Source organism: Otolemur garnettii, unplaced genomic scaffold (assembly GCF_000181295.1).
Source record: "Otolemur garnettii isolate 467f Iridium unplaced genomic scaffold, OtoGar3 scaffold00029, whole genome shotgun sequence".
Taxonomy (NCBI): domain Eukaryota; kingdom Metazoa; phylum Chordata; class Mammalia; order Primates; family Galagidae; genus Otolemur; species Otolemur garnettii.
Window position 1 is genome coordinate 8,516,831 of NW_003852424.1, and position 19,484 is coordinate 8,536,314.

Consider the following 19,484-nt stretch of genomic DNA (forward strand, 5'->3'; position numbering starts at 1 on the left):
AAGGCCTCCTGACTAGTTTATAATTGATTAATAAGATCATCTAAAAGAGCAAGAAGAAGCTGGCTGGCCTCTCTTTCCTCTGCTCTGTGCTTGTGAACTACACTCTGACTAGGCAGGGCGTGGTGGAGGGACTGCTGAGATCATCGGGTCAGATAAGCCTCATGGCTTCAGGCACTAGCACGGCAGAGTCTATTTCCATTTCCTATTAGGTGACCCATGTTCCTTTCTGAGGCTCAGTCTTCGTCCTTTGCAACCACCAAAGAAGGGCCATTATGAGTGGCCAGGAAACAGTAGAAACATTTATTCAACAGTTACATCCCTTTTAGAGAAATCCTTGTAACCAGACTCATACGGCAATGTCGCTTAAGTATTTTCCAGAGCTGGCTCTGTAATGTAGAGGCTGTCCTTGCAATGGGAGTCATTTTCTTAGAGAGTAATGGGGGACCCTTGTGCTGGCTCACTGTAGAATACTGTCCATAAGCACTTAGGTATGGATCTTCTCAACCAGCTACTTAACAAGTGATCTGTGCCCACCTACTACCCTTTGCGGCCACTGAAAAAGGAGTTTGTTTCTGGAATTTAGAAAGAGGAAGAATAATCAGATTGGCAGCAGATGTCAGACTGCGGATGTAAACTGTTAGATGGGCACACCCTTGACTCGGTCACCTCTGTTTCAGCAAGTTTCTTTTCTTGCCTTGGATTTTCTGAGACAGTAATCGCTTCTTTAGACTAAGTCATTGAATGTTTGGGTTAAAATGCAGGAGTCATATGGGAGTGGTAGCAAATTAAAAGTAATTACCACCCATTAACATTTTAACTCAAATTAATAGAGTATATTAGCTACTCAGGCAACTAGTAAGGCCCTGGGAAGTTTGTATTAATGAGAGATAGAGGAGCAGGCAGCTCTGCAGAAGCCTCCGTGGGCCCAGGAGGGTCACATACAGCACGCGGAGAGCCGTTCCTGGCTCTGACTGGCTGGGAGCAGCAGCTTGTCCTCCCAGCTGTACCCTTGAGAGTGGGGAGCCACCTAGAGCCTGAATTCATGGAACCCCCAAAACTTTATCCACCATTTACACATAAGTAAACTCCCCTCTCCACCTTAGCTATGCAAAATTTTCACCTGAGTTACTTCTTTGGCCTAATAAGGTCTATATTGATAATAACTTGTCCAAGTTACCGACTTAGAGAAAGGGCAAGCCGGATGTGGAAGGAGGAGAGCTGGCACCGTTCTGGGCTGCTTCTCTTATTTAACCCTCCTGGCAATCCTTTCGTATAGATATCATCACCTCCAGTCTACATTTGAGGAAATTGAGGCTCAAAGAGGCTAAGTTGTCCAAAGTGGCTCAGTTGGCAGGGAAGGAGTTGTAATCCCTTGGCCTCAGCAATCTCTGAAAGTGTGGAATTGCCTGTGTCCCCCTGGCACTTGGGGGCAGTTCTAAATGGATTTGTAAGCAGGTCCCTCCTGTGGCTGTTACTGCACATATGTCTCCTTCATTCGGGGATGTTAGGATTCAGGGAACAAGTTGTCTACCCTCACTGTCCACCCTCTGTCCTTTATGAGACTATAATCATAAATCTCCATTTTCATCTTTCCACATGGGAAAGACTAGTCCTTTCCATCAATTCAGCCTATATATTTTTTAACTCAGAATAAATATAACGATGTCATCCAAAATTCTACCTAATACCTTTGAACTCTCTCACATAGCAATTTAGAATGTTCAGTAACGCTGAAGTGTAATGGTCTTTGTGTTTATGTCATCTCTGACCTGTGTTGGGAGGCGGAGTGGGGAGGGTGATGTAAACAGGTGGAATGTTATAGTTGGTGTAGATTCATAGGCGATTGTGTTTCTGTGCCTCCAATAACTGAGAGAATCTGCCGGAGCTTGTGAAATTTACCCTACATTTGAATGTTCTCAGAAATGCAACATTTTCTCCTTCAAAATCAGAATGAGAGCGGTAACAATATGTGAAAGTTAACGGGCCCATTTGCATTCCATTTGAAACTCTTGTAAATAGCAAAATTATAGTTTAGCCAAAGAAGGAAAAGAAATATACTCAGGCAATGGCTGTCCATGTTTCTGGGATCCTCAGCAGGAAATCTTGGGAGGGATGTGAGAACAAGCACCATGGTGAGTTGGAGGTGTTAGAAGGGGAAGGGAGGTTTTTTGTTTTTTTAAACTAAATCTTTGGTCAAGATTAAAGGTGGCTTTGAACCAAAATATGAAGTCAGGTACCAGATAGCAGAAAGGATCAAGAGGAATGTCCTCTCCCAGTTCTTAACCAGGACTTTGACAAATTGTCGCTAAGACTCTGAATCAGACTTCTTGGCCTGCCCACCATCGCCCAGGGTCCAGCATGACCCCTTCCTGGGAGATGTCCCAGGCAGCTGGGCACTGTTGCCCTGCCTGGCTCTCGGACATGTCTGCCCTCCTAGCCCCAGTCTGGATCATGGACACCCACATTCTCAGTGCTACAAGGGTCAGTGGGGTCGGTGCTCTCCTGCTTGTCCACTCATGTGGCAGGTACTGCTCTGTCACCTGTCACTTGTCTGGAGTCACACTGGACGGATGCATGGGATGGAGTGGCAAATGAGGTGGCCACAGCTCCTCCCTAGTGGTGCTTGCTGTCCAGTAAGATTTCCCAGGTGAAAAACTTTGCGACTGAGAGATCAAGAGACTCAGCCACCATCCCCTTGCTGGTTTTGGAGCTATCCTGCCTTCTCATCGAGTTCAGGGCTAGTTCTCCCTCATATGTCAGGTGTTTGACTTCACTTCAATGAGACTGGAAACTCCAGAGGGCTCAGGACTTTCATTCTTGTTCTGACGCCACACTATCTAGCATGATAGGACCCCAGTCAACAGTTGTACCCACTGTGGCCAATTTGAAGCCATCAGTGTCATGTCACGGAAGGCAGAGTCGGGAAGAGATGTGAATGGCATATGGGGATACGGTATTTCCAACATATCTGTACAAAAAACAAGATAACTCAAGAACATAGATCATAGCAAAAGGTAGAAAATAAGATTAGGAAGTGATGAGTTCTGACTATGTGTTGCTTTTGTTTTAGATAAAATTTATGGATTTGTAAGTTTATATATTTTAATTGTTAATGATTGACTGTGTTGAACAATCAGCATGACCCATGGCCAGCACAACACCAGTGAACAGTGGCAACAGAAAGTCCCAGCAGTCACAATACCTTGGCATGCATGCTTGGTGAAATGTTATTTCTGAAGTCAACCTGCAACTGGGATAGTCCCCAAAGTCATGCAGCATTTATGAGGATGTCACCCTGCTGGGATATTAGCAGGAAACATCAGACAAAGGAGGGAGCCCCTTGATACAAAGTCAGTTTCTTATCAAATGTCCCTTTGGGAATCCTCGTCCATATCTCCCCTGCCTCAGATGGTGTCTGTGTGGTTGTACATCCTCCCTTCCTGGTCCCTGGGTCAAGTTTGACAAGGCAGACTCAGGGAAAATGGAGGGTGATTGAGAGACCAGTGCTTTTGGCTGCATGAGTGTGTTCGTTTGGGTGGGATTTATCTGCAAGGGACAGTAAACCCAAAGTACCAGGGATTTATTCAAAACAAAAGTTTATTTTTTGTTCATTTGCAAGTTCCCAAGCAGACTTCCAGTGTCATTTGGCCATGGTTGTTCCCAAAGTTCCTAGGGATTCAGATCCTCACAGCTTTCCTTTCCACCGCCTCTAAGGTGAGGCCCTTTCCCTACAGCCCAACTCACCCAGGTTCTAAATGGTAGAATGGAGGAATAAAGCCTAGGAAATCTGCCACATGGTGCTTCTACTTACACCCCTTTGTCCAGACATTGTCACAGGTCACACCTGGCCGCAAGAGAAGCAGGGAACAGATCCTTATCCTGCGTTTCAGTGTGCTCAGTTGAGACTGCTATGGAAGAAGGGAAGGAAAGATGAGGGGGACAGCTGGTGGGGTTTGCCACAGCGGGAATGGAAAAAAGCATCTGGGTCTTTTCTCTTTCATCTCAAGCTCTGCATGTACCTCCTAACTGGCCCTGCCTTAAGATTGTGTGGAGCAAGGACTTGGCAAAAGTCGCTGACCAGAAATGACTGCGTTTGTGGGCAACCATGGTATTTCTGGAGCTGAACTTCATACCTTTTTGTCTTCTTATTGGCTGTATTTACTTTATTGTTGTTCCTTGAGGGAAGTAATATAATGGTTTAGAGCAGTGCATCTCAAGCCATCTGTAGTGAAAGATGAGGTATTTTTCCCCTTAAATTTCCAGTTGGTTACAAAGCGATTGTTCTACTGCCTGCCTAGTATTCTCTTCACACCATGTACCACTCACTATGCACATTGGGCCCCTCCCAAGCCCTCTTTCTTTATCTTAAATTTAAATTTTATCTTATTTTTTTAAAATTTATTTTGGATTCATACAAGGGTACCTGTGATTAGGTGACACTGTTAGTGATTGTACTTGTGACCTTCCCCCAGGAAGTGTGCCATTTACCTGTACATTGCACTCATTAGGTGGGAACTTAATAAACCCCTTTCCCTCTCTCCCCTTCTTGAATTGAGTTTTTCTCTCATATGTGCAGATTGTTGTTAATCTACAAATTTCAGCTTAGTATTGAGTACGTGAGATGCTTACTTTTTCATTTGTGTTATACTTTCCCCCAAACCCTCCTCATTCACAGGAGTCAGTGATTATGTGAAATTGCTACACATGCTTCTAAATGCTTACCCCCAATTTCCATACTTAGCATGGACCGGTAACACACAATTCACAGACCAACTTTGGGCCATGAACCATACTTTGAGTAGTTCTGGTGTAGAGTTGATTCTGAGATCACACACACCAGGACTCAGAACTTACCTATCTCTTGAAATTTGTCTGATCTTGATCTCTTTGCGTTTTATTTTCCATGATATTAGAGTTGATAATAATATTTTAACTCATGAGTTTTGCTAAGAATAAACTAAGATAATGTATTTTAAGTGCTTGGTAAAATGCTAGCATAAAGTTAAGTGCTTACTACACACAAATATTTATTTATTATTTAGGATAATACAAAAAATAGAAAGGGAATATATATATATATGTGTGTGTATATACACACACACATATAAAACAGTAGTTATCTCTAAGTGGTGAAATTTGGATTGATCTTGATTTTTCTTCATATTTTTTCTCTATTTTATAAATTTTTCTACAATGATCATAAATTACTCTGTAATCAGGAAAAAAGTAATTGAAATTTGTTATGCCTATTTTCCCTGCACTAAGGTTTGGTGTTTTGTTTTTTTTTTTTGTTCCCAGAGTTTAATATTCTTTCTCAATAACCCAATATAAACACACATATTTAGTAAAATTGGTTTTGCAGACAATTTCCAACCTTCCTTTGATGTCTCATAAGCATCTACCTAATACTCATATTGCAATTTCCAGTGGATGAAAACAAGGTCTACAGCATGTCCCCTGCTGGTGCTAGAGGCAGTGAGATGCCCTAGGGCTTCTCTCTTACATGCTCTTCCCCTCACCATCACCCAGCCTGGACCTCTCTGTTGATTGCTCTGGATCACAGCAAAGCCCCCCTTTTGGAGCAAGGTGGCAATTCAGAGAGGAGCACCCACATGGAGCTCCAGTCCCACCAGTGAACACAGGGAGAGGTGGCTATGTCCTCTGGCTGTCTCACCATTGCTCACACTCCACTGCTGGTGATTTTTGTGCAGGCAACAATATAGGGGATACATGAAAATAAGGTGAAGGGGGTGGGCAGACAAGCCCAAGAATGATAATCAAGAGAGCCTTCATTTCCAGATCTTCACAAACCAAGTCCTTGGTGAGGCCTTCCAGCCATCCCAAGCTGTGCAGTTTTCTTTGAGAAGAATTAGCCTCACCTTGAATGCAGCACAGCGACCACTACATATTTTGGGATAAATTTTTATTTTCTGTCTAAGAGAAAATGTATTGAGCTGAAAAAGCAGATAGTAATTTAAGTTTCCCTGGATCCCTTCTTACAGATTTGTAAAACTCAAATTGTCTCAAACTCTTTCAAACTCCAAGAGGGTATAATTACTGCTTAACATTTATTATCGTTAATGTTTGTTTGGAAAGACTATATGACCTAGCAGTATTGAATGCTTTTGTTTTACAAATATCCTTTAGGAGCCAGGCGCTGGTGGCGCATGCCTGTAATCCTAGCTCTCTGGGAGGCTGAGGACAGTGGATTGCTTGAGCTCTCATGTTCGACACCAGCCTGAGCAAGATTGAGACCCTGTCTCTACTAAAAATAGAAAGAAAAAAAAAAAAACTAGCTAGGTGTCCTGGCAGGCACCTGTAGTCCCACTTACTCAGGAGACTGAGGCAGGAAGATCACTTGAGCCCAAGAGTTTGAGCTTGCTATGAGCTATGACTCTGGGACACTCTAGCCGTGAGCAATAGGGTAAGACTCAGTCTCAAACAAAAACAACAAATATTCTTTAGGGTATATTGGAATCCCATGTGTAACTCCAGCTTAGAATGTTTACCAATAGATTTTGACAATTCTAAATTCTGATTGTAGAGATTTCTAGTGGTGTATCTGCCTCTGTGATGACATGTTATTAGTGGTAGCTATGATTTAGTCATCTCCAGTCCTTGTGAGCACTTACTGTTCTTCAGTAACAGAACCCCCAGTAAGAGTCTTGATGCAGGGCAGCGCCTGTGGCTCAGTGGGTGGGGCGCCGGCCCAAGGGTGGAGGGTTCGAACCCAGCCCCGGCCAAACGGCAACAAAAATATAACCAGGCCTTGTGTCAGGTGCCTGTAGTCCCAGTTACTTGGGAGGCTGAGGCAGGGGAATTGCCTAAGCCCAGGAGTTGGAGGTTGCTGCGAGCTGTGACGCCACAGCACTCTCTATGTAGGGTGATAAAGTGAGACTATGTCTCTAAAAAAAAAAAAAGAGAGAGGGAGAGTCTTGATGCATTGGAGAAAAATGCAGCCCATTTTGCAGGTTTCTGGAAATTCACTGAGATGATGAGATAGCTTTGAGTGACTGGCTCTTGGGGTTCAAAAGCAGTTTAGGAATTTCCTTGAGTATCTCTGGAAGAAGCCACGATGTCATCCGTCTGCCATCACTGGAGGGGGCCTGGACACAGTAAGCATCTAACTTACTCACAGAGTCAGAGAAAGGCATGTGATTCTCCTGGTACAGCAGGACGAGGATCTAAGAGAGATCAGGAATGCCTGCTTGAACCTTGAATTTTCTTTCAAAAAGAAAAGGCTGGGTAGGGGTTGGAGGCTGGTCTCAGAGGCAGAAAAGTTCTACAGAGGACTATTATACCCCTCTAAATCCCTATAAGATCTTCAGCCAAACTCTAAATCTCATGAGAGAGGCCCACTGGCTCAAGTCCCCAGAGTGAGCTCCTGGTGTGGCTTGAGGCGTATGGTTGTGTAGGGAGAGGTGGGAAGGGAGGGAGAGCCAAAGTTAGCCAGAGGCGTGAGCGGACTTTCTTAATCAATGTCCTTCTCTTTCTGTTTTTCTCTGTGTGAATAATCCCATATGGGGCCACGAGGACAAGTTTGGTCGTACTGCATTTATTTTATAGTTTTTAAGGTGTACGGGACTTCATGTGGTATAAGAAGCTTCATATTTCCAACACTGCCATTCAGCCTTTCCAACTGGACCACTCACTTCCTGGCTCATGTACACTTTATAAAGCTTTTATTCTCTGCAGTGCAGCTCATTTCAAAAGATAATATTCTCTTGTGGTTCAAGGCTTAGCAAAACAGAACACATCCTTTCCTCCCCTCCCTGCCTCCTGTTTGCCAGCCTCTGGGAGGAGCAGCTTTGTCCCTGCAGGCTGTGCCCACAGCTCACACCACAGCTGGCCTCTGGCAGAGGAGTGCCAACAAGGGACGGAAACAGAAGCAAAGCTGCCTTCATTTCCAGCTCCATGAGGGGCATGTACTGGGTGAGGAAATCAATGGGAAAGATGAAGCTGGCAGGAAAGAACTTCTTTTTCTCAGTTTTTAGGATGGACTTGACCACAAATAATGACAGGGAGAAATCACTAAGCGGCACCCATTTTGAAAATAGTGAAATTAATAAAAATATCACATCCAACAAACATTTTTTAGGGTCATTTCCAAATCATAGCCAAATAAGATAACTGCTAAAAAAGATAACTGCTCTTTGTTCTTTGTTATTCTTCACATGGCAAAATACCAGGCAGGACCCAGGATACTGTAGGCCGCCAGCCATTGTCAGAGTGAGAGGCTTCGGATGAGGTAGGAATTGTTCCCAGGTCGCTGCAGCCATTGGAACAGATAAACTCTTAAGTATCAATACTATTGATGATTCATCATCATTTACTAGATAATAGAGACACATTTTGTAGTTTTGCTTTCAGAAGCCAGTCGAGAGAGATTTTTCCATTGCGGGTGGTTAACCGCTCAGCACTCATCCTTGTCCCTGACAGAACACAGCATAAAAGGTATTTGGCGAAAAGACATGGACAGGAGTACAGTTCTGATGTTTGTAAATAGTCTCGGCAGAATCAATTTTTACCCTGTTTTCAGACTTGAAAATCTATGGGAAGTTCCATAAAAGAAATAATTTTTCTTCCTCTCTCAGTCATTTGATTTCTTTTATATGGTTAATCTTGGCTGTCTTCATTTTTTTTTGAGACAGAGCCCCAAGCTGTCACCCTGGGTAGAGTGCCGTGACATTACAGCTCACAGGAACCTCCAACTCCTGGGCTCAAGTGAGTCTCCTGGGCTCAAGTGAGCCTCCCAAGTAGCTGGGACCACAGGTGGCCTCCACAACGCCCTATATTTTGGTTGTGGTTGTCATTGTTATTCGGTAGGCCCGGGCTGGATTCGAACCTGCCAGCTCTGGTGTATGTGGCTGACGCCTTAGCTGCTTGAGCTACAGGGATGGAGCCAGCTGTCTTCATTTTCTGTGATTGGATAGGCTTTTCTCTGCTTTTGTTGTCCTGCTGTAATAGCTGAGGCTAACCACCAGGTGGCACTGTGCTAGACTAGGGACCCTACTGCAGCCTACCTGAAGGGCAAAACCTGTAAGTGAAAGGAAAAATGGGGTGAATGAGAATAGAAATTGGGGGGCCTGGCTGGCAAGAATCTTGCATTTGGCTTATGGGCTAACCTGATTCATGGAAGCTACTTTGAATCATCGTGTAACTAGAATCGAGATGAAAGTGGTCATATTGTCTATGGAAATCAGTATTAAAGGCAAACAAATCAAGGAGAGAGGCACATGGATCATCAAAAACTTGATTGGAAATTCTAGGCAATCTCTGCAGAGAGGTCCTTTCATTAATGCTACTAGCCTTGGTGAAGAAATTATATTTGAGCAGTTCTCCCAATAATCAGTAATGAAAATCAGTAACAGATTGACAACTTGTACAATCAATGAAAATTAATAATAGGTTGGTATCTTGTGCTATCTCCAACTTCACCACCAGAGTTGATGTGCATTTCCAGCTGTTTGAATTTAAAAGTTAAAAAATATAAATTGGCTCCTCTCTGCCCAGTTCTCTTGTACAGTATGTAATTAGACAAAGAGTCTGTCTCTTAATACCCCTACCGCTCCCCCAGAGAGGACAGTATATAAAATAACAAATCTACTTCCTTAGGGGAGGAGAAGGAGGGTGATATTAAGACAACATATGTGTTCTCAAAGCTCAACTACCAACTGTTGGGTAGTTATTAAATATCTTCTCCTTATGTGCCTATCATTGTGACCAGAACGCTGGTAGTTAAGAAACAGAAGCCATAGCTTTTCCAGAGTCTTTGCAAAAGATCCCTGATTCAATAATGGGGTGACGCTTGTCACATGTTGCACAGATATAGCTGCACCCAACCCCTCATTAACTTAATGGATTCCTATGGTTAGTCCTCCAGGGATGTGCAGTTAAAGCTACTGAGATTCTTGAGAAGTGTGGGTGTGTTTATAAATGCATCTCTCATTACTCCCAGGTTCCAAAAGGGAGAGAGCGCTGCTCCAGTAGCATGTAAGGAGAAAGTGAACACTGTTCCAAGAAGCTGTCATCATTTTTTCATTTGTTTATGCTGTTGGTAACCCCTAGTTTTGCTTCCCAAGAAGAGAAAGCCTATTCATTTTTTGTGTTCTTTGTCCATCTTGGAGTTCAAGAGTTATTTTGTAAGACTTTTCAGTAAAGACTCACTACTTTCAGATCACGTAGAATGAGGCAATTAACTTTGCTTAGGAAATGCTTTATTTCCCCACAATCAGAAGTCATAATTCTTTTTTTTTTTTTTTTTACCAACTATCTTTCAACTATGAATCATGGATCATAATCTCTTAGCTCAAGTTTAATTTGAGTCACAAAAATATTTCTTGGGCCAGCGAAGTAGTTAGAAATGTTCCTGAATCTGAAGGACTTCAGTGGGCTACGGACATTCCAGTTCTTAACAGGTCTCCCCACTTCCCATTCTTTTACATCTAATCTGATTGACATAAGAGAGGTCTTTAAAAAGTTCATGGGAAATGCATGTTATGAACAAAACTATGCAAGGATTTCAAATTTTCTTTTGCACCAAAATAAACTCAGACTGACTTGTTAGAATATATCTGAACAGGATCTAGTTTGAGGCACTAAAAGGATAAGGCATCGATTTAAAAAGATCCCCTGTCAGAACAGCATGAATTCTGCTAAAATTGAAGCAAGAACAAACAGAAGGTTTATGGTGATGCTTGCTGGAAAAATGGTGAAACCATTGATGCTTTTCAAAGGGACCATGGAAAAAATGCCCCAAAGAAATCAGCAGTTTACACGTGGATAACTCATTTTAAGAAGGGGCAAGATGATGTTGAAGATGGAGCCCACGGCGGCAGATCATCCCCATGAAGTTTTGAGGGAAGAATTCATCCTGTTTGTGCCCTGATTGAAGATAGGCTATGATTAACCACAGAAACCATAACCAACACTATGGATACCTTAGTTGGTTCAGATTACACAATTGTGACTGAAAAATTAAAGGTAAGCAAACTTTCCACTGATGTATGCCAAAACTGCTGTACCTGTGCCAGCTGAAGACAACAGCAGAGGTTTCAATGGACATTTTAAACGAGTGAGATGGAGATCCTAAGGGATTTCTTCCAAGAATTTCCACAGGAGATGAAGCACAGCTTTACCAGTACAATCCTGAAGACAAAACAATGGCTATCAAGTGGTCTAAGTTGCCCAGTCAAAACAAAAGCAGACTGGTCAAGAGCAAAGGTCACAACAACAGTTTTGGGGGTTGCTCAAGGCATTTTGCTTTTGACCTTTTAGAGGGCCAAAGAATGATAGCATCTGCTTATTAGGAGCATGTTTGGAGAAAATTAGCTAAAGCTGTAGCAGAAAAACACCATGCAAAGCTTCTCCACCATGACAATGCTCCTACTCATTCCTCTCCTCAACCAAGGCAGTTTTGTGAGAGTTTTGGTGGTAAATCATTAGGCATTCACTCTGCAGTCCTGCTATGGTTCCTTCTGACTTTTTTTTTTTTGTTTCCTAATATTAAGAAAAGCCTAAAGGGCACCCCTTTTTCTTTAGTTAATAACGTAACAAAGACTGCGTTGACATGGTTAAATGCCCAGAATACTTAGTTCTTAGGAATGGATTCAATGGCCGGTATCATTGCTCACAAAAGTATCTTGACTTTGGTGGAGATTATATTGAAAAATACAGTTTATATTTTTTGTTTTTATCCTTTAATTCTATTTTCTCCACAAACTTTTTGAAGTCCCCTAGTGATCCTTGCCTGGCTCCCGAGACACCTAAGAAATGGATGGATATGAAACCCGCATGTGTGTACTTCACTGAGGATAGGTTACCACCTTCTCCTCTAGCAGATCTGAAACAAATGGGTATAAATCCCATGCACTATTCACAGGAGAGTAAATTGGAACAATTTCTCTGGAGAGTGATTTGGCAATATGGAAGGCTTGTTATGTGGTGGACTTGTTTTGAAGGGTGAATTAATAGTCAGTGAGAACAGAATCATGCATACCCACCAAAAGTAGGCTTGCTCCTCCTGTCTAACCAGTTGACCCTGAGGGGAGAAGTAGGCCAGGAAAGGAGGCTTCTTGCTAATCTGATAAGTTCTTTGTGTGGAGACCAATTAAAAACTTTTCATAAAGTAACAGAAGTCTTTTTTAGAAAAACATGCCCTTCAACCCAACAATTCTAGGAATTTTTCTAAGGGAAACATATAAAAGTTTAGATATAGGGATATTCATAACAGCATCATTGACAGACATGAAAATGGAAAAAAAAAACTAATACCCAGAAATAGGGCTTCATGAATAAATCAGATGACAGCTGTTCAGTGGAATAGTATACAGTCATTAACTATGATATATAGATGACTTTTATGGATACAAAAGTCTACTTGCATTTCATTAAGCTGAAGAAGGTTATAAAACAGCATGATATCACTTTTGCAAACATAAATATGTATATATTTGGTGAAAACCTCTAAGATGGCACTCAATGATGTGTGTCTCCTGGTATTCACAGCCTGTGTAATTTTCTTCCCTTGAGTAATTTGTTTCTAATCAACAGAATACATAATAGTGACATTGAAGGGATGTTAACTCCAAAATTAGGTTACAAATTTTGTAACTTAGGTCTTATCTTCTTGGCTTGCTTGTTTTGATAAAGCTACCATGTTGGAAGGGCCCTCATGGCAAGGAAAAGCGGATGGCCTCCAGCCAACAGCAATTGGAAAACTGAGGCTCCAGTTCAGCAGCCCATAAGGAACTGAGTCCTGCCAACAACTGACCACTGAGTGAAGCTTGGAGGTGGATCCTTCCCCAGTTGAACATTCAGATGAGACCCTAGCCTAGGCCAACACCTGGATTGCAGCCTTGTGAGAGACTGTAAAGAAAAAAAATGCACCTCAACCATGCACAGATTTCTGACCCTCAGAAACAATCAGACAGTGTGTGTCATTTGAAGCTGCTAAATTTGCGGTAATGTATTATGTAGTAAGAGATAACCATTATCCAGCACAAGAAGTCTGGTGGTATATACTACCAAATATTGGGTGTAATTATATGTGGATGACATAAACGCAGCATTCTTAAAATGTTTGTGGGCTACAGATCACATAGATATGGTACTGGCAGGCTCTTACATTTTATTCTGATGAAAAACTTGAGATTTCAACACTGCCACTGAATAAACCAGAAGGGTGACTTAACAGTTTATAATTTAATTTGGCTGATTTCATATATTATGACAGAGCTCTCTTGTCTGTGTGACATACTCTGTATTTATAAAGGGGGCTTGTGATTTCACATTTATTTTCTTTTTTGTCTTTGTTGCGGGTTGGGTTCTCTGAAGGCAGACACCGAGAAGGTGCTCGGGTTACACGAGGTTTGTGGGGATGAATACCTGTGGAAGGGGAGGAGGAAGCAGTGGGCAGAAGGAGAAGCTGAACTGCAGGGTGGGCCCAATAAAGCCTTGTCCAACCTAGTGTCTTCAATGGAGCTGAAATGGCCTGTGTAGCCCTGCCTTGCTCAGCCACTGGATGCAGGCTGCCCCTAGGAAGGGAGTGACCTCTGGTTAGGTGGCCTCCAAGACAGACCTGGAGGGAGATGACAGCTGGAGAGTCTGCTGGCTGCACATCCTGCACTGGGCGCATGTGGTTCCTTAAACAAAGTTGTGACAGCTCATTTCTGTATCAGCCACAGTGGCAGGGAGGGGTAGAAAACAGGGCTGGCCTAAGGGAGAACCTAACAGAAGCTAGGCCAATAAAAGGAGCTCCAGTATATTTGGCCCCCCAGAATTTACCCTTATTCTATGGAAAAACCTGGATCTCCCTCCCCCCTCAATAGTTCACTGGATATAGGTAGCCCCAGGAAGGGTGAGCTTGGGTGAGGTCACTCTCTGCAGCTGAGGCGAGCCCTGATGGGGCTGACAGCTGGAAGCTGTCCACTGGCAGTGGCCTCCACAGCTGCAGCAGCAAGCCCATCTTTGCATAGGGAGCAGGTGGATTTCTCGGTATCCACACTTTGATATTCACAGCATGGAGATCCATCTCTTTGTATATGTTTAGGGAGCAGCTTCTCCAGGGTTCCGGTGAGTGTACTCCCTCTTTGCAGGAAACTTAGAGGAGAAACTTAGAAACTTAGTAAAGAGGAGCTATAGTCCGTGATCTATTAACTGTCTCCATGCTCCAAGTCCTCTGAGAGCTGAGCCTCCTAGGATGGCTTTCCTATCCTGGGATAATTGTGTCCACCTGGCTTCTGGTGGTTCATCACAACCAGGCCCTTATCGTTCCAGTTCCTGTCACCCTGGTGACCTCAGTGAGCCAAGTTCTGGAACAGCTCTTCCTTACACCAGGCCCAGCGTACAGAGGAGAGCCACCTCTGAACACCTGAGTGATGCTGGGGCCCTTGACCTCTGGCCTTAGACGGTGGTGTCTTCTTCAAGTCTTTCTTAGAGCATCTGTCAAACATGAGAACTTCTGTTGTATCTCCTGGCTGTACGTGATATGTTCACGCCACCATGACTACTTTGCAGAGCCTTTTCATCCTTTTACCAGCACCTCCCATGGCAGTTCTGACACTTCACTTAGTGTCAACCATCCTTGTTCTGTGTTTCTAGGTTCCATCCTAGCAGCAAGTTCGCATCATTTCCTGGGGTCCTGGGAGGTACATGTCTTGGAAGAGAGCTCCCAAATCAATACACTCTGATTGATCCAGTCTTGTGCTCTGACTCCAGTGATCTGGCACCTATGGTCATTGATGGAGCACCCTAGTTCCTGTGAGCGCGTGCTGCCAAGGTCTGATGCCCTTCTGAGATTCTGCATCTTTCCTGCTCTATCAGGCCCAGCAGGTCCACAGGTGGGTTATGCTGTCCATTCACCCTACTTATAAATGAATGTCCAGAAGAGGAGGGGCAAAGGTCCCTAAGAGGATGGTATGTGTTGTGTTATGGGAAGCAGCTTCTGCCCTGAGCCTTACATCTAAGAGGGAGGGTTAGGACTTTTCTCCATGTGCACACAGTTCAGAGCGATCAGGGAATGCAAAAATCCAGAGGCATTTGCCTGGATATCCTCATTTCAAAAACATGGGCTCCAGTTTTCCTCATGCAGGACTCTGGCCTGGATATAACAGAGCTGCCTTGGTTGGGGATTGAATTTCTCTGGAGCTTGTTGGCTCTTGCTGTGGAGTCCTGAGCCTGGGCCTCAACTTCTATCCTCTTGTTGTAAGAGATGAAAGCCTCTTTGTTAGACATGGGGCAGTCCTCTAGCTGTCACACTTGCCTTTCAATGGCCAGCTGTTTGTGAACTTTTCCCAGAGAATCCATGGTCCTTTTCCAGCCATTGTCCTTATAGGTGCAATTACAGGTGTCCTAACCCCCACCCCAATACACACTGCTGATAAATTGCACTAGCAATTTATTCCTTTTCACTGCTCTGCCATCCCAGTCATCAAAGGTGAGAGTTTGGACAACTGGACTGCTACCTTGTGCCAGAGACCACATGTAGCAGCCACCACCAGTGATGTGTCCTTCACTGTCAGCCAGCTGCCAGCGATCCTCTGAAACTCCATCCTCATTGCCTGCTTTCTCAGACCACTCCCAGTAAGAAGCATCCCAGGTTGGGTTCTCTGGAAGTAGATGCTGAGATAGGCCATTTTTATGGGGATCAACACTTGTGAGAGGGAAGGAAAGGCAGATGATAGAGCAGGGAACAAAATGGGCATGTAGCCTTGACAAGACTTTTGCCAAGCCCCTGGGGAGCTATGGTGTATGACCCATCTGAGTTGTCCCCTACTGGGAAGAAATGGCCAGGCATCCCTGATGAGTGGCTGGACACGGGCTCCCCTGGGAAGGACATGTTCTTGATCCAGCAGCTCTCAGAAGCCAGGGCCAATGCACCCCCAGCAGCTGGGGCAACAAGTCTTTCTCTTAATGAGAACCTAGATGCTGCATCGCTGTGTCCACCACATGAGAGGCAATTCCTCACTTTTGTTCTACAGTGTCCATTTGTTATTTTTCTAATTAAAATAATGAAGAGAGAAAATAAGAGAAAAAATGTCATTACAGGGTGAAATTTGGATCAAATCACCCTTTCCCAGTTTATTTGCTTTGTGAGAATACTGATTGGGTAGCACATGTGATTAGGATTCTAAGCATCAGGTTACCAAGGGGTAAACTCAGTCAAACCCAGATGATGAGGAGACCATTTTAACACCTTTGTGGAACACACTGCTGCCTTTCAACTTGTCTTGGGTTGACTAAATCAAATGCATCTCACATTCACACAGGCTGAATTCAGAGCTAATGGCCAATCTGTGGTCTGAGCCCTGGTAGGAAATGTCATCACATGTCCTTAGGGAAGATAGCAAGTGACAGGCAGCTCACTGCCCCATCCCAGAGTGGTGTTGACTTGCTGTGATCATTTTTGGAGTTATCTTTTTTGGCTGGCTCAGATTTGTGTAGCTACTGGAGTTGATCCCTTTACACAAATACTGGTTTATTAACCTGGAACAATCAAAGGGAAGAGGTGTCAGTCTTTCTTTTCCCTGTTATCTCTTTGAAAGTTCCCCTCCTGTGAAAGTGCTTCTGGGAGGGGCTACCAGAAGGCTTTTGCTTTTGAAGATACAAAAACCAGCCTGGGGCCTCACCCCTGCTTCTATCTAATAACATCTCTTTTCCAATAAGAAAAGTCACCTTCTGAAAAGAAGCTTTGCGGAGTAACTAGGGAATTTAGTTTCTTTCCAGTAACTATGAGAAAACAAACCCAGAGAAAAGAACAACTTGAAAAACAGTGGAAGTTCTGTCTGGGGGCGGGAGGAGGGAAGTGAGCACAGGACTTGCCAACAGTCAGCCTCAGGGGTAAACTGGTTTGAGTGTGGCCTACTAGCTTGAGACCTTGGTCAAGTTCCATAAACTCTCTTCTAACTAACCAAGACCTTGGCAGTGGCCCATTCCTCTGTCCACTTTCATAGTAAATGTCCTTGCTTGGGCTGTCAATTTTCTGTCTCCACTTTCTCTTCCTCTACACTCATTTTCCCTTTAGCCAATTCCAAACAGTTTTGTCCCCAACATGTCTCTCAAAGTGGCCCTGCTTGACCTCACCAGCAGGCGCCATCTTGCTAACCAAAGAGTCCATTTTCTATCTCACCAGACCTCTCAGCAGCTTCTCCTGGGTCAGACCCTCCTCTTCTGCACAGACTCCTACCAGGGTGCTTCCAGAAGGTGCACAGAGTACTCTGTTGGGTGATGCCTTCTTCTCTGAGTCCTTGATAATTTGCCTCTCCTCTGGTCAACCAGGGCTCAGTTCTGAATCTCTTAAGGTCACCTCTAGCTATGCACACTCTCTGACAATATTTATCTTGGGGCTCCCAGGCTTTAAACACCATCTATTTGAGTATACTGGAGACTTGCATTTATATCTTCAACCTGGACCTTGGTCCTGAGTCTCTGTCTTCAAGAGCAGACGTCTGCCTTACACCTCTACTGGAATGCATTATCTGCACCTCAGATGTAATTCTTGCTTTTTGTCCTGACTTCGCTAGGAGGTCTGTTGGCAACTCTACACCATTCTTCCCTTTCATTCTCCACCCCTGTCTTAGGCGTGGGGATCTGCCATTTACATTTCCCAGAGCTTCTGCCTATAGGTTCCCACCAATAAGAAGCATTTGTATGAGTTTTGGAGGGAAGAAAGGAAGCAGAAACCAAATAATTGCTCCTCCTGGACTTACAGTAAATGAGAGGTTCTGCAGTGCCCTCTAGCATTTTTCTCTGAATCATCTACCTCTGAAGCTAAAATTACCACAAGAGGTTTCCTGTAGCCTCCTCCCTCCCTAAAAGCTGGAGTGAACCAAGATGAGAAAGACACCATCCCGTGACCTCTGTCTCTTCCCCCTGCCAAGGGTTTTATAAGAACCTTCTATCTTAAATCCTTTTTGCCTAAAATGTCTAAAATTGTTTTACCTCTGATTCATCTTCTGAATCATTGGTCCCAAATGTTATCATGCATCAGAAATGGAAGAAATGGGAGGCTTATTGAAACAGATTCCTGGGTCCACGCAAGTTTCTGACTCAGTAGCTCTGGAGTGGGCCTGAACAATGCTCATGCTGCTGGCCTGAGGGCCAGGCTTTGAGAACCACGGATCTAACCCTTTGCCATCTCAATTACTGATACCATTTGTGCAGTTTCCTAGGTCAAAAAACCAACGAATCCTTGATTCTTTTCTTTCTTTCATGGCCATGGCCAAGATCTTGGGTATTTAGATGAAGAAATTGCATTTCAGACAGTCTCCATGACTCAACCAAAGTAACGTACATATATAGGTGACATTTAAACTCATTACCCCTGGGGTGCCAAATCCTGTGCTCTCTTCCCTCCCTAGGTAGTCCCTTCACCACTTTTTATTGGGAAAATGAGGCTGTATCTGCATGTCTTTCTCAATGAAGGCTGAGGGAGGGTTTCCAGTTGGGAGAAGCTGGAGATGCTTAGAAGAAGTTAGGGTTGGTATGAAGAGTTGACCCAGGACAGCAGATGCCATCAGGCTGGGGAAGAGTGACAGAATTGCTGATCCAGGTGGGGGTGCCTCCTTGAGAGATGAGGCGACAGTTTAAAGTGAGTCCAGGCCACACAGGTGTGGGATTTTTCTCTAGGCACAGTTATGTAGGTACCATAGCCCTGGGGTAAAATCCTGGAGTAGAATTGCTGAATTGAGGATCATGTACATTTTACATTTTGGTGGCCATTGCCAAACAGCTCTTCAATATACTGTCCCATCAAAACGTTTGTTCACACTTGCTAATACAGTGTAGATCAAACTCGTTGATCTTTGCTGTCTGCTAGGTGGGGAGAAATGGTATTTTTTTGCGGTAACTGCAAATTGTTTCATTATGTGTGTGAGTGAACATCTTTTCCTGTTTCTGGGAACTGTCAATTCATAATGGAACTATTTATGAATTTTAGGATAGTCAGACTAAAGGAAAATACGTTTTGTCCAAACTATTGAGGAAAAATACAAAATATTAAAAGGAAAGTCCTAATACCATGGCATTAGAATTTAATCAGAGCTGTGACTTTCTGAAAACTGAGGTTTCGTCTGCCCTGGCTGGAAACATCGCCATTCCATGCAGTTCCTAAGTCCCACCTGACCAGAGACCTGTACCCAGATTCCCAGTACCTATCACCATAATCTCACATCTAATCACAAGTGAAATTTTGCCTATGACACAGTCCTAGTAGGGAAACACTGAAAGAAGAGGAAAAGCAATGAATAAAAATGAGATGATAAAATAAATCCTTTTGCTTATAGGTTTAGTGGGAACTATGTGTCAAAATTATGCATTTGGCAGCATAGAAATGCTACAAATGAATCCGAAAGTTATGAATAATATGCATTTTATCCCACTGTACAACTTCTCAAGAGAAAATAAGACTCCTAAATCCAGTAAATTTGTCTAAACTGAGATCCATGGTGTGTGCATATAAACACACACACACTCTGTATTGTTCC